Source organism: Triticum urartu, chromosome 5 (genome assembly GCF_003073215.2).
Source record: "Triticum urartu cultivar G1812 chromosome 5, Tu2.1, whole genome shotgun sequence".
Classification (NCBI taxonomy): Eukaryota; Viridiplantae; Streptophyta; class Magnoliopsida; order Poales; family Poaceae; genus Triticum; species Triticum urartu.
This window is the reverse complement of record NC_053026.1, coordinates 110,073,739-110,088,575: the sequence shown is the minus strand read 5'-3', so window position 1 is coordinate 110,088,575 and position 14,837 is coordinate 110,073,739. Positions and strand designations below refer to the sequence as shown.

The 14,837-nt window shown below is 49.0% G+C and overlaps 1 pseudogene; it reads right to left on the bottom strand.

The window, feature by feature from the left end:
* Positions 1 to 766: 766 nt before the first annotated feature.
* LOC125506829 lies at positions 767 to 5,515 on the bottom strand (annotated as a pseudogene).
* Between the last annotated feature and the right edge of the window lie 9,322 nt (positions 5,516 to 14,837).

The window sequence follows — 14,837 nt, the reverse complement described above, 5'->3', positions numbered from 1 at the left end:
TCCTTCTCTCTGATTTTTTTTCTCCCTGAAAGTGAATATATGGAGTCAAGGTTGAGGTCGGTGGAGCATCAGGGGGCCCACGAGGCAGGGGGCACGCCAAGGGGGGTAGGGCGCACCCCCACCCTCGTGTATAGGTTGTGGCCCCCTGACGTGGATCTTTCTTCCAGTGTTTTTTAAATATTCCAAAATAATTCTCCGTTGATTTTCAGGTCATTCCGAGAACTTTTATTTCTGCACAAAAATAACACCATGGCAATTCTGCTGAAAACAACGTCAGTCTGGGTTAGTTCCATTCAAATCATGCAAGTTAGGGTCCAAAACAAGGGCAAAAGTGTTTGGAAAAGTAGATACGACGGAGACATATCAACTCCCCCAAGATTAAACCTTTGCTTGTCCTCAAGCAATTCAGTTGATAAACTGAAAGTGATAAAGAAAAACTTTTACAAACTCTGTTTGCTCTTGTTGTTGTAAATATGTAAAGCCAGCTGGTAGGGCTAGGGTTCCTACCGGCTCTACTCCGTAGGTTATACGAGCAGAACAGCGAGGGTTGGGGGCGAGGGCGGCGGCTCCGGCGCGTGGGCGCCGTCGCGAGGAAGAAGAGGGCGGCGCGGCTAGGGCAAGGTGCGGCTAGGGTTTCCGGCTCCTCTGGAGCCGGGCAATAGGATAGAACTATCCTTATTGCTTAATTCCAAAAGGTATCTTACAATCTAATATTTATAACCTAAAAACGACTAGCCTAAGATAACTTGTGGGCCGAGCCCTTAATCTACTGCCCAGCGGGCCTCCTCCGGTTGTATTGTAAACCGGTCATAACATCTCTCCCCACCTGCACAAACAGCTCGTCCTCGAGCTGAAAGTTTGGATAGTGTTGGCGGAAATCCTCACGTGGCTCCCAAGTAGCTTCCTCCACAGGAAGACCCGCCCACTGGATCAAGATGAACCATACCCCGCGACGAAATTGCGCCTTCAACACCTTCTCTGGCTCCGGAAGAAGACGTCCATTGACGGTCGGGGGAAGCGCTGGTGGAGCCGCCAGTGGCTCTCCATGAAAAGGCTTGAGTAGCCCCACATGAAACACATCGTGGATGCGAGCTCTGGCCGGCAGCTGAAGATGATAGGCCACCTTCCCAATGCGCTCCAAGATGGCGAAGGGTCCCGCGTAGTGAGGCTCAAGCTTGTGCTTCGCGCGCGGGTCGAGTGACTGCGTAGAGCGGTGAAGAAGACGCAGCCACACCCAATCACCCACCGCGAACTCCGCCTCGCGATGGTGGTTGTTGTAGTAATGTTGCGCCAGCTGCTGAGCCTGAAGGAGACGCTGACGGACCTCCGCAAGCATCTCATCATGGGTGTGAATAAGGTCGCCCGCAGCCTCCGTCCTCGCCGTAGCCGGGTCCACCGGCAAGATCGGCGGAGGTGGCCGCCCGTAGACCACCTCAAATGGAGTCGCACGCAGGGCAGAGTGGTAGGAGGTGTTGTAGCAGTACTCCGCCCATGCGAGCCAATCCACCCAAGCACGAGGCCGATCACCTGTAACACAGTGTAAATACATGGGGGTGGAAGGCCGTGCTGAAGCGGAGCTTAACGCCCGCCATCCTGAAGAGATCGCGCTAGACATGGCCTGTGAACACCGTGTCGCGATCACTGACGATCGAAGCAGGAAATCCGTGCAGACGGACAATACCGTCGAAGAAGGCACGAGCCACGGACGCGGCGCTGTAAGGATGCCCCAGTGCGATGAAGTGAGCATATTTAGAAAAGCGGGCGACCACCGTGAGAATGACCGACTTGCCTCCCACCTTGGGAAGCCCCTCGATGAAGTCCATGGAGATATCGGCCCAAACCTGAGAAGGCACATCCAGGGGTTGAAGAAGACCAGCTGGCTGTAGCGTCTCCGTCTTGTTGCACTGACACGTCGCACAAGAGCGCACCCAATCACGAACGAGGGCACGATCACCAGGAATGTAGAAGTCGGCACGGAGACGATGGAGGGTTTTCTGCACACCCTCATGGCCAGCCGAGTGGGCTAGCAGCGAGACCTGGTGACGGAGATCATCATGAGCGGGAACGAAGACACGGCGCCCATGGACCAGCAGGCCGTCGGAGAGGCGCCATGGCTCCTCCAGGTTACCGGCCGCTAGCTGCTGCTGCTGCAGGAGAACCGCATCGGCGGCGGTCGCGGTGGCCCGGCGAATGTCGTCAAAGAGGCCGAAAGTCGGCCCTGAGCGGATGCAGAGTGCCTGCCCCTCGGAGTCGCCGGTGACGGAGTCGAGGTCGGCATCGCGTCGGGATAAGGCATCAGCCACGGTGTTAAGACGACCTGGGCGATATTCGACGGAGAAATCGAAGCCGAAGAGCTTGCTAATCCACTAATGTTGGGGCACGGTGGAGAGCCTCTGATCCAGCAAGAACTTGAGGCTACAGTGGTCCGTGCGAATCTGAAAAGACCGGCCCCACAGATAGGGCCGCCAATGGCGCACCGCCTGCACCAAGACAATGAGCTCCCGCTCGTACGCCGCGAGCTTGAGATGGCGCGGGGCGAAGGGCCGGCTGAAGAAAGCAAGAGGCCCGTCGCCCTGATGAAGCACAGCGCCGAAACCCACACCTGAGGCGTCACAGTCCACAACGAACGGCCGGTCGAAGTCCAGCATCTGAAGAACGGGCCCCGTCGTGAGGGCCCCCTTGAGGGCCTCGAAGGCTGTCGTCGCCTCCGCATCCCAGGCGAACGCGTCGCGGCGCAACAACCACGTGAGTGGAGAAGTGATGACACCAAACTCCCGGATGAACTTCCGGTAGTAGCCCGTAAGGCCGAGAAACCCGCGAACAGCCCGCGGAGACTGGGGCGTCGGCCAGGCAGCGACGGCGGCCACCTTGTCGGCGTCCATAGCGACCCCGTCGGCCGAGATGATGTGGCCCAAGTAGGCCACCGAAGGCGTCCCGAACGAGCACTTCGAGCGCTTAAGATGGAGATGGTGCGCCCAAAGCTCGTTGAAGACGATGGCGACGTGCTGTAGGTGCTCTGCCCAAGATGCACTGTAGATCAGAATATCATCAAAGAAAATGAGCACAAACCGGCGTAAGTAGGGTCGGAGGACGTCGTTCATCAGAGCCTAGAAAGTTGCCGGGGCGTTGGTGAGGCCAAAGGGCATCACTAAGAACTCGAAGTGGCCGTGATGAGTCCGAAACGCCGTCTTGGCGATGTCATCAGGGTGCATGCGCACCTGGTGGTACTCCGACCGGAGGTCGAGTTTGGTGAAGAAGCGCGCCCCGTGGAGCTCATCGAAGAGCTCGTCAACCACTGGAATAGGGAACTTATCCTTGTGTGTGATAGCATTAAGGGCACGGTAGTCGATGCAGAAACGCCATGTGCCGTCTGACTTGCGGACGAGAAGCACCGGTGCGGTAATCGGCGAAGTGGATAGCCGGATAATGCCCGCCGCGAGCATGAGTGCACACTGCCGCTCCAACTCATCCTTCTGCAACTGCGGATAGCGGTAAGGCCGTACCGCCACCGGTGCAGAGCCTGGCAGAAGATGTATATGGTGATCGTACGCGTGGGCGGGCGGCAGCCCCTGTGGCTCGGTGAAGATGTCGCCGTGCTGCTGTAGGAGTCTCTCCAATAGTGGGTGCTCGGCCGTGGCCGTGGTCGCGGCAAGCTGGAGTGGAGGGGTGGGTGCGGCACCCCCAATGCTGGCCCACCGAATGCGGCGGCCTAACCGCCAGAAGGTCATCATCAGCGCGTCGAAATCCTAGAGAATAGGACCAAGAGTGCGCAAGAAGTCGACGCCGAGGATGAAGTCGAAGCAGCCCAAGTCGATGCTGGCGCAGGTGATGGAGAATTGCTCATCGCCAATAGTGATGGGCACGTCGCGGGCGAGCCCGTGGCAGCGGAGATGGTCACCATTAGCGACGGTGACTCGCAACTATTCACCGTCGGTCGGCTGTAATGCCAGGCGCCGCATGGTGGTCTCTGGAAGGAAGTTATGTGTGGACCTGTGTCCACTAGGGCCACCAGGCACTCACCCTGGATCATGACCGGTAAGAGCATCGTCCGTTCATCACGGATGCCGGCCAGCGCGTGTAGGGACACCACAAGGGTGGTGGCCGGGGTGGGCGCAGGTGCCGCTACGGGCTCCGCAAGGGCTGGGGCGCCGAGGCCATCCTCTAGTGGCTCCTCCTCAGACTCGTCTGTCGTCTCCAAGTAGAAGAGGCGGGGACAGACATGACCTGGTGCATAGGGCGCATCACAGTTGAAGCACAATCCCAGTCGCCGGTGTTCCAACTGTTCCGCCTGGGTGAGGCGCCTGAATGGCCGCGTCGGTGCCGGGGCGGCTGCCGGAACGGCTGCAGGGGACGCCGGTGCCGCCGGAGACGGCCAGGTAAGCTGTCGGCCCCCACGTGGCGCCGATGGACGCGTCACGGCCTGGGCACGCTGCTCGAACGCCCGGGCATAGTACATGGCCATCTGAAGGTCTTGGGGCCCCTTCATCTCGACGTCCACGCGGATGTGGTCGGGGAGACCGCCGATGAAAAGTTCCGCCCGCTGTAAGGCCGTCACACCGGGTGCGTGGCACGCCAGGGCCTGGAAGCGATCGGTGAAGTCCTGCACCAAGGAGGTGAACGGCAGACGGCCCAACTCGGCCAAGCGGCTCCCGCATACCGGTGGCCCAAAACAAAGAAGGCACAGCTCTCGAAAACGATGCCACGGGGGCATGCCGCCCTCGTCCTGTTCGAGGGCGTAGGACCATGTCTGGGCGGCTCCACGGAGATGGTAGGATGCCAGCCAGGTCCGTTCCGACGCGGGTGTGCGCTGGCCGCGAAAGAACTGGTCACACTGGTTGAGCCAGTTAAGCGGGTCGTCGGAGCCGTCGTACGTGGCGAAGTCGATCTTGGCGAACCGGGGCGGCTGCTGGTGTGGCGCGCCCTGGCCCACTACCTCGGCGGTGCGGAGGGCGGATGATGGCGCATAGGCCATGGTGGAAGGCCCGGCGTAGTTCCCAGCGGCGCCCGACACCGCGGGCTGCAACGGAAAACCGGACGGTAGACGGGCCTCCGGGTAGGTCGATGGCTGCACGTTGAGCCAGCCGGGGAGTGGCGATGGGGACGGCGGAAAGCGGACCTCCTGTATTGGGAGCCCGCTCGGCGAAGACCTGCCCAGGTTAGGGCTAGGCAGTGCCGGTGGAGGACCCTGCTCCAAGGCCACTGGAAGGTAGGGTGCGACGGAGGACGGCGCGGCCGGTGCGGTCCAGGTGGGCCACTGCGGCCCCGTGGTGGCGACGAGTGGCGGGGCTGCCGGCGCGATCTGCGGCGGCCATTGGGGCCAAGGCGGTGGTGCGGCCGCTGGGGCGGGGAGCGCCGGGTAGCCACTGGTGATGGCCCCCGGTGCCGAGTACCACGGAAGCGCCCGTTGACCCGCGACCATGGCTGGATGGAGTGGTGAGGGCGGCCCGTACGGACCTGCCAGGTAGAGGCGGATCCCTTGAACCGTGGTGACGAGGTCGTTGAGGATGCCCGCCATGGCCTCCGGCGTGAACTGTTGCGGCTGCGGGGGAGGTGACGGCGGCGGCGAGTGTTGGACGGGGGCTGATGGCTGCCCTTGGCCCGGCGTGGTGCCGGGTGCCGTTAGGGCCGGCGATGAGAGCGACGCCGTGGTGCCCGCCAAGAGCGAGGCCGTGACGCCCGGCGCAGAGGCGGCGGTGGTGGACTTGGCGGGCAGCGGTGGTGGACTTGGCGGGCAGCGGTGGTGGTGGCGGTGGAATTGGCGGAGACATGGTTGAAACCCGGTTACCTGATACCAAATTGGTAGGGCTAGGGTTCCTACCGGCTCTACTCCGTAGGTTATACGGGCAGAACAGCGAGGGTTTGGGGCGAGGGCGGCGGCTCCAGCACGTGGGCGCCGTCGTGAGGAAGAAGAGGGCGGCGCGGCTAGGGCAAGGTGCGGCTAGGGTTTCCGGCTCCTCTGGAGCTGGGCAATAGGATAGAACTATCTTTATTGCTTAATTCCAAAAGGTATCTTACAATCTAATATTTATAACCTGAAAACGACTAGCCTAAGATAACTTGTGGGCCAAGCCCTTAATCTATTGCCCAGCGGGCCTCCTCCGGTTGTATTGTAAACCGGTCATAACACCAGCATTCAAGTTTTCAGCAAAGATAACATTTAGGTATCATGTTTACTCATATCAATGACATAATCAACTAGCAAGCAATAATAATAAATCTCGGATGACAACACTTTCTCAAAATAATCATGATGTGATATGACAAGATGGTATCTTGCTAGCCCTTTCTGAGACCGCAAAACATAAATGCAGAGCACCTTTAAAGATCAAGGTCTGACTAGACATTGTAATTCATGGTAAAAGAGATCCAGTCAAGTTATACTCAATGTAAACTAACAGTAATGGATGCAAATGACAGCGTTGCTCTCCAACTGGTGCTTTTTAATAAGAGGATGATGACTCAACATAAAAGTAAATAGATAGGCCCTTCGCAGAGGGAAGCAGGGATTTGTAGAGGTGCCAGAGCTTAGTTTTGAAATAGATATGAATTAAATTTTGAGCGATATACTTTCATTGTCAACATAACAACCGAGAGATCTCGATATCTTCCATGCTACACACATTATAGGCGGTTCCCAAACAGAATGGTAAAGTCTATACTCCCCATCCACCAACAAGCATCAATCCATGGCTTGCTCGAAACAACAAGTGCCTCCAACTAACATGAGTCCCGGGGGAGTTTTGTTTGCAGTTATTTTGATTTGCATAAAGCATGGGACTGGGCATCCCGGTGACCAGCCCTTTTCTCGTGAGTGAGGAGCGGAGTCCACTCCTCTTGAGAATAACCCGCCTAGCATGGAATATACAACAACCCTAGTTGATACATGAGCTATTCAAGCATACAAAACAGAATGTTTATTTGAAAGTTTAGTGTTTGGCACATACAAATTTACTTGGAACGGCAGGTAGATACCGTATATAGGTAGGTATGGTGGACTCATATGTAACAACTTTGGGGTTTATGGAATTGAATGCACAAGCAGTATTCCCGCTTAGTACAAGTGAAGGCTAGAAAAAGACTGGGAAGCGACCAGCTAGAGAGCGACAACAGTCATGAACATGCATTAAAATTAATCAACACCGAATGCAAGCATGAGTAGGATATAATGCACCATGAACATAAATATCGTAGAGGCTATGTTGATTTTGTTTCAACTACATGCAAGAACATGTGCCAAGTCAAGCCACTCGAATCATTCAAAAGAGGATACCACCCTATCATACCACATCACAACGATTTTAATAGCATGTTGGCACGCAAGGTAAACCATTATAAGCTCCTAGCTAATTAAGCATGGCATAAGCAACTTTAATCTCTAATTGTCATTGCAAACATGTTTCTTTCATAATAGGCTGAATCAGGAACGATGAACTAATCATATTTACAAAAACAAGAGAGGTCGAGTTCATACCAGCTTTTCTCATCTCAATAAGTTCATCATATATCGTCATTATTGCCTTTCACTTGGATGACAAAATAGTGTGGATAATAATAATAGTGCACGTGCATTGGACTAAGCTGGAATCTACAAGCATTCAATTCAAGAGAGAAGACAAGGTAATATGGGCTCTTTGTTAGATCAACAATAATGCATATGAGAGACACTTTAACATTTCCATTATGGTCTTCTCCTCTTGACCCCCAAAGAACAAGAAAAGAAATAAAACTATTTACATGGGAAAGATCCCAACAAGCAAAAGAAGAACGAGAAATCTTTTTGGGCTTTATTTTTAATTACTACTACTACAGGCATGGAAAGTAAACTAACTAAAGGCTACAACTATATTTTTTGTTTTTCGTAAGGTTTATCAAACACACAAGAAGAAAGCATAAAAAGGGAAATAAACTAGCATGGATGATACAATGAAAAAGTATGAGCACCGACAACTAGCATGAGTGTGTGAACATAAATGTAATGTCGGTGAGAAATACGTACTCCTCCAAGCTTAGGCTTTTGGCCTAAGTTGGTCTATGGCCACGGTTGGCCTGGCGGATATCCAAAGTCATAGTTGGGGTCGTACTGAGAAGGATCCCCCTGGTGCCACTGGTTGGCAATCTCCTCCGGATTCCACTGATAAACAGACTGCCGGTGAGGATCAAATTTTGGTTCCGGCTCTGGCTCTATAGCTGGTGTGGGGTTTCAGTAGGCGTGAATGGCCTCCGGCGGAACAAGGTACTTGCCTGCAGATAGGTCAAACAAGGAAGCAGCAGGCAAAGTAATAGTCTCAGGGTGATTTTTATCAAATATCAGCTTGTACTTAATCATCTTTTCCTTATTCTTAACGATAAAATCATGCGCTACCATACTCTTATTGTCTAGAAAAACAGGAGGCAGCAACTTCTCTTCCTTCTCATAATGCCTAATAGGTATGTTAAAGTGTGCAGCGAGGTGCGAGGCGAAGATGCCTCCAAGGACGAGGCCCTTAGTACGGTTAAGATTTAACCGCTTTGCAACAATAGCGCCCATACTAAATGTGTCATCACGGAACAAGGCATGGCACAAAATAACAATATCAGGGGCACTAAGGTTGCCACAGTTTCCGCGACCAATTAAGCATCTACTAGAAAATATTGCGAAGTAACGTTAAACAGGAAAATGTATGCTAGTAATTCTTGCATCGAAAACTTTCCTCGTTTCCCCTACAACAATTGTATCAATAAACCCTTCCACATCGCCACGATGTGGTTCCTCTATGCTGCCCTCAAAAGGTATCAAACAAACCCGACAAAAATCACAAAGTGACATCTCCTTATGCTCATCATATAAATAAAATTCCACCGTAAGTGGTGAGCTCCTAGCATGGAAATGAAAGTTTTGCACAAAGATATTGGTGAGTAAGAGATACTGTTCGCGTTGGTCATGGAGGAAGGCGGTGAGGCCTGCATTCTCAGCCAACTCATAAAAATCATCATAAATCCCGGCTTCTCTCAAGAAATTATCACAAGGCCATTCACACGGCCGAACTTCCGCGGTGCGAGGGAGATTATATTTGGGCCTCTTATCCTCCTCACTTTGCCTATCCTTCGAGCTTCGGTTCAATGGCCCCCTCAAAAATATCTTCATCTTTTTCTGAAATTTTTAGCAACTCAAAATAAAAGTGAACCAAACTCAACAAAATTAATAGCAACTACTCCTACAAGTGCCTAGAGGCAATATCATGCATTAAAACTACTTTTGACCATATAAATTTGACATGCAAGCTCGAGAACAGGGTCACCTAAGCAGCAAAAATTTGCAATGAATAAAGCACTAGAACAAAAACTAATTGGACCATTGGAGGAGTCACATACCAAAGAACAATCCCCCAAAAGCAGTTTTGTGAATGGAGCTTTGAGCTAGGAGATCGAAAATGGCAACAAGATGAGCTAGAACTCGTGCTTGAGCTGGTTAGTGCTTTTTGTGGGAGGAAGAAGGAGTGTGTGGTGGCTGGAATAAGTGGAGGGGAGCCACTGTGGGCCCACGAGGCAGGGGGCGCGCCCTGGACCCTCGCGGCCAGGTGCTTGCTCCCCTACTGTGTTCTCAGTGCTAGATATTCTCAAATATTCTAGAAAAAATCATATTTGAATTTCAGGGCATTTGGAGAACTTTTATTTTCGGGGTATTTTTTATTGCATGGATAATTCAGAAAACAGACAGAAAAATACTATATTTGCTTTATTTAATATAAATAATAGAAAGTAAAAAGAGGGTACAGAGAGGTGTGTTTTCTAACTTCATCCATCTCATGCTCATCAAAAGGAATCCACTAACAAGGTTGATCACGTCTTGTTAACAAACTCATTTCGAATAACATGAAACCGGAGAAATTTTGAATAACACTATGTTACCTCAATGGGGATATGCATGTCCCAAAAAATAAGAATATCATATTTCTTCTTGACAGCGGGAAGAGGAAGTTCAAAACCTCCAATGTGATTGTTGAAATTTTTCCAATAGAATTGATACTATGGACTTGAGGTTGTTTCCTCAGAAAGTGTATTGTATGCTCATTACCATTAACATGAAAAGTGACATTGCCTTTGGTGCAATCAATAACAGCCCGTGCAATATTCAAAAAGGGTCTTCCAAGAATAATAGACATACTATCGTCCTCGGAAATATCAAGAATAACAAAGTCTGTTAAAATAGTAATGTTTGCAACCTCAACAGGCACATCCTCACAAATACCGACAAGTATAGGAGTTGATTTATCAGCCATTTGCAAAGATATTTCAGTAGGTGTCAACTTATTCATATCAAGTCTATGATATATAGAGAGAGGCATAACACTAACATCGGCTCCAAGATCACATAAAGCAGTTTTAACATAGTTTCTTTTAATGGAGCATGGTATAGTTGGTACTCCGGGATCTCCTACTTTCTTTGGTATTACACCCTTAAAAGCATAATTAGCAAGCATGGTGGAAATTTCAGCTTCCAGTATCTTTCTTTTATTAGTAACAATATCTTTCATATACTTAGCATAAGGATTCATTTTAAGCATATCGGTCAAACGCATACGCAAAAAGATAGGTCTAATCATTTCAGCAAAGTGCTCAAAATCCTCACCATCCTTTTTCTTGGATGGTTTAGGAGGAAATGGCATGGGTTTTTGAACCCATGGTTCTCTTTCTTTAACGTGCTTCCTAGCAACAAAGTCTCTCTTATCATAACATTGATTCTTTGATTGTGGGTTATCAAGATCAACAGCAGGTTCAATCTCTACATCATTATCATTACTAGGTTGAGCATGAACATGAACATCATTATTAACATTATCACTAGGTTCATGTTCATTACCAGCTTGTGTTTTAGCATCATAAATAGAAATATCATTGGGATTCTCAGGTGTGTCAACAACAGGTTCACTAGAAGCATGCAATGCCCTATCATTTTTCTTTTTCTTCCTTTTAGAAGGACTAGGTGCGTCAATATTAGTACTATGAGAATCTTGCTCAATTCTCTTAGGATGGCCTTCAGGATACAAAGGTTCCTGAGTCACTTTACCTCCTCTAGTTGCAACTCTAATAGCAAAGTCATTATTTTTACTATTCAATTCATTGAGCAAATCATTCTGAGCTTTAAGTACTTGTTCTACTTGAGTGGTAACCATAGAAGCATGTTTACTAATAAGTTTAAGTTCACCTTTAACACTAGCCATATAATCACTCAAGTGTCCAATCATATGAGCATTATGTTTCAATTGTCTACCAACATAAGCATTGAAGTTCTCTTGTTTAACAATAAAATTATCAAACTCATCTAAGCATTGGCTAGCAGACTTATAACGAGGAATATCACCTTAATCAAATCTATAGAGAGAATTTACCTTTACTACCTGTGTCGGGTTATCAAGACCATGTATTTCTTCAACAGGCGGCAAATTAAGACCATGTATTTCTTCAATAGGTGGTAAATTCTTAACATCTTCAGCTTTAATACCTTTTTCTTTCACAGATTTCTTTGCCTCTTGCATATCTTCAGGACTGAGAAATAGAATACCCCTTTTCTTTGGAGTTGGCTTAGGAGTTGGTTCAGGAAGTGTCCAATTATTTTCATTAGTCAACATATTATTCAATAGAATTTCAGCTTGATCAACAGTTCTTTCCCTGAAAACACAACCAGCACAACTATCCAGGTAATCTCTGGAAGCATCGGTTAGTCCATTATAAAAGATATCAAGTATTTCGTTCTTCTTGAGAGGATGATCACGCAAAGCATTAAGTAATTGGAGAAGCCTCCCCCAAACTCGTGGGAGACTCTCTTCTTCAATTTGCACAAAATTATATATCTCCCTTAAAGCAGCTTGTTTCTTATGAGCGGGGGCATATTTAGCAGAGAAGTAGTAAATCATATCCTGGGGACTACGCACACAACCAGGACCAAGAGAATTAAACCATATCTTAGCATCACCCTTTAATGAGAACGGAAATAATTTTAGGATATAATAGTAGCGAGTTTTCTCATCATTAGTGAACATGGTAGTTATATCATTTAATTTAGTAAGATGTGCCACAACAGTTTCAGATTCATAGCCATAGAAAGGATCATATTCAACCAGAGTAATTAACTCGGGATTAGCAGAGAAATCATAATCCTTATCAGTAATAAAGATAGGTGAAGTAGCATAAGCAGGATCATATTTCATTCTAGCATTCAGAGTTTTTTCTTTAAGCTTAGCTAATAGTTTCTTAAGATCACTTCTATCATTGCATGCAAGAAATTCTCTAGTAGTTTCTTCATGCATAACATAACCCTCAGGAACAACAGGCAATTCATATCTAGGGGGAGAATCTTCATCATCACTTTCATCAATATTATCAATTTCAATAATTTCATTCTCTCTAGCCCTAGCAAGTTGTTCATCAAGAAATTCACCAAGTGGCACAGTAGTATCAAGCATAGAAGTAGTTTCATCATAAGTATCATGCATAGCAGAAGTGGCATCATCAATAACATGCGACATATCAGAATCAATAGCAGAAGTAGGTTTAGGTGTCGCAAGCTTACTCAAAACAGAAGGTGAATTAAGTGCAGAGCTAGATGCCAGTTGCTTACCTCCCCTCGTAGTTGAGGAAAAAATCTTGGTTCTTTGATCTTTCAAGTTCTTCATAATGATAAGCAAATATAAATCCCTAGTGACTCAAAGAATAGAGCTATGCTCCTCGGCAACAGCGCTAGAAAATGTTCTTGACAACCCACAAGTATAGGGGATCGCAACAGTTTTCGAGGGTAGAGTATTCAACCCAAATTTATTGATTCGACAGAAGGGGAGCCAAAGAATATTCTCAAGTATTAGCAGCTAAGTTGTCAATTCAACCACACCTAGAAACTTAATATCTGCAGCAAGGTATTTAGTAGCAAAGTAATATGATAGTAGTGGTAACGGTGGCAAAAGGTAACGGTAGCAAAATTAATATTTTTGGGTTTTGTAGTGATTGTAACAGTAGCAACGGAAAAGTAAATGAGCGAAGAACAATATATGGAAAGCTCGTAGGCAATGGATCAGTGATAGAGAATCATGTCGGATGCGATCGATCATGTAACAGTCATAATCTAGGGTGACACGGAACTAGCTCCAGTTCATCAATGTAATGTAGGCATTTATTACGAATATAGTCATACGTGCTTATGGAAAAGAACTTGCATGACATCTTTTGTCCTACCCTCCTGTGGCAGCGGGGTCCTAATGGAAACTAAGGCATATCAAGGCCTCCTTTTAATAGAGTACCAGACCAAAGCAGTAACACATAGTGAATACATGAACTCCTCAAACTACGGTCATCACCGGGAGTGGTCCCGATTATTGTCACTTCGGGGTTGCCGGATCATAACACATAGTAGGTGACTATAGACTTGCAAGATAGGATCAAGAACTCTCATATATTGATGAAAACATAATAGGTTCAGATCTGAAATCATGGCACTCGGGCCCTAGTGACAAGCATTAAGCATAGCAAAGTCATAGCAACATCAATCTCAGAACATAGTGGATACTAGGGATCAAACCCTAACAAAACTAACTCGATTACATGATAAATCTCATCCAACCCATCATCATCCAGCAAGCCTATATGGAATTACCCACACACGGTGGTGAGCATCATGAAATTGGTGATGGAGGAAGGTTGATGATGATGATGGCGACGGACTCCCCTCTCCGGAGCCCCGAACGGACTCCAGATCAACCCTCCCGAGAGAGTTTAGGGCTTGGCGGCGGCTCCATATCGTAAAACGTGATGAATCCTTCTCTCTGATATTTTTCTCCCCGAAAGTGAATATATGGAGTCAAGGTTGAGGTCGGTGGAGCATCAGGGGGCCCACGAGGCAGTGGGGCACGCCCAGGGAGGTTGGGTGCGCCCCCACCCTCGTGGACAGGTGGTGGGCCCCCTGACGTGGATCTTTCTTCCAGTATTTTTTATATATTCCAAAATTATTCTCTGTTGATTTTCAGGTCATTCCGAGAACTTTTATTTCTGCACAAAAACAACACCATGGCAATTCTGCTGAAAACATCGTCAGTCCGGGTTAGTTCCATTCAAATCATGCAAGTTAGAGTCCAAAACAAGGGCAAAAGTGTTTGGAAAAGTAGATACGATGGAGACGTATCAGGATCCTATTCATTGTGAGGGGTCTGGTGTACCGCAAAACAGAGGAAACGGACCTCCTACGGTCGAAACGGGGGTCCTGTTGATCGGGAGGGGTGTGGCATACCGCAAAACGGAGGAAACAGACTTGTGTTGGAGTGTTACGGTCAAAATGGGGGTGCTGTTCATCGGGACGGGTGTGGCGTACCGCAAAACGGGACTCCATGGGATAATGTTCATCTGCACTGTCGACCCCCTCCGGCCTCCACGGGCTACTATTCATCCACCGTCGACCTCCTCCAGCCTCCACCAGCGACTGTTCATCCACGGGCTCCTGTTCATCCAGCCTCCACCGCGCACTACTCCACCAGATACTGTTCAACCAGCCCTCTCCACGGGCTCCTGTTCAACCACCCCTCCACGGGCTACTGTTCATCCAGCCCTCCACCGTCTACTGTTCATCCAGCCCTCCATGGGGTGGTCCTGTTCATCCTACCCTCCACGGGGTCCTGTTCATCCAGCCCCAACCGGCTCGATCGATCGGGGTCCTGTCCATCCAGAGGCAACACCACGGGGTCCTGTTCATCCACCCCCACCTGGAAATGTTCATCCAAATCCCCCAGCAACACTCACTGTTCATCCAGAGGCAGCATCGATCGGCTTCAGTTAGCAGCAGTAGCGAAGGAATCGCTCGATCGGGTTCAGTTAAC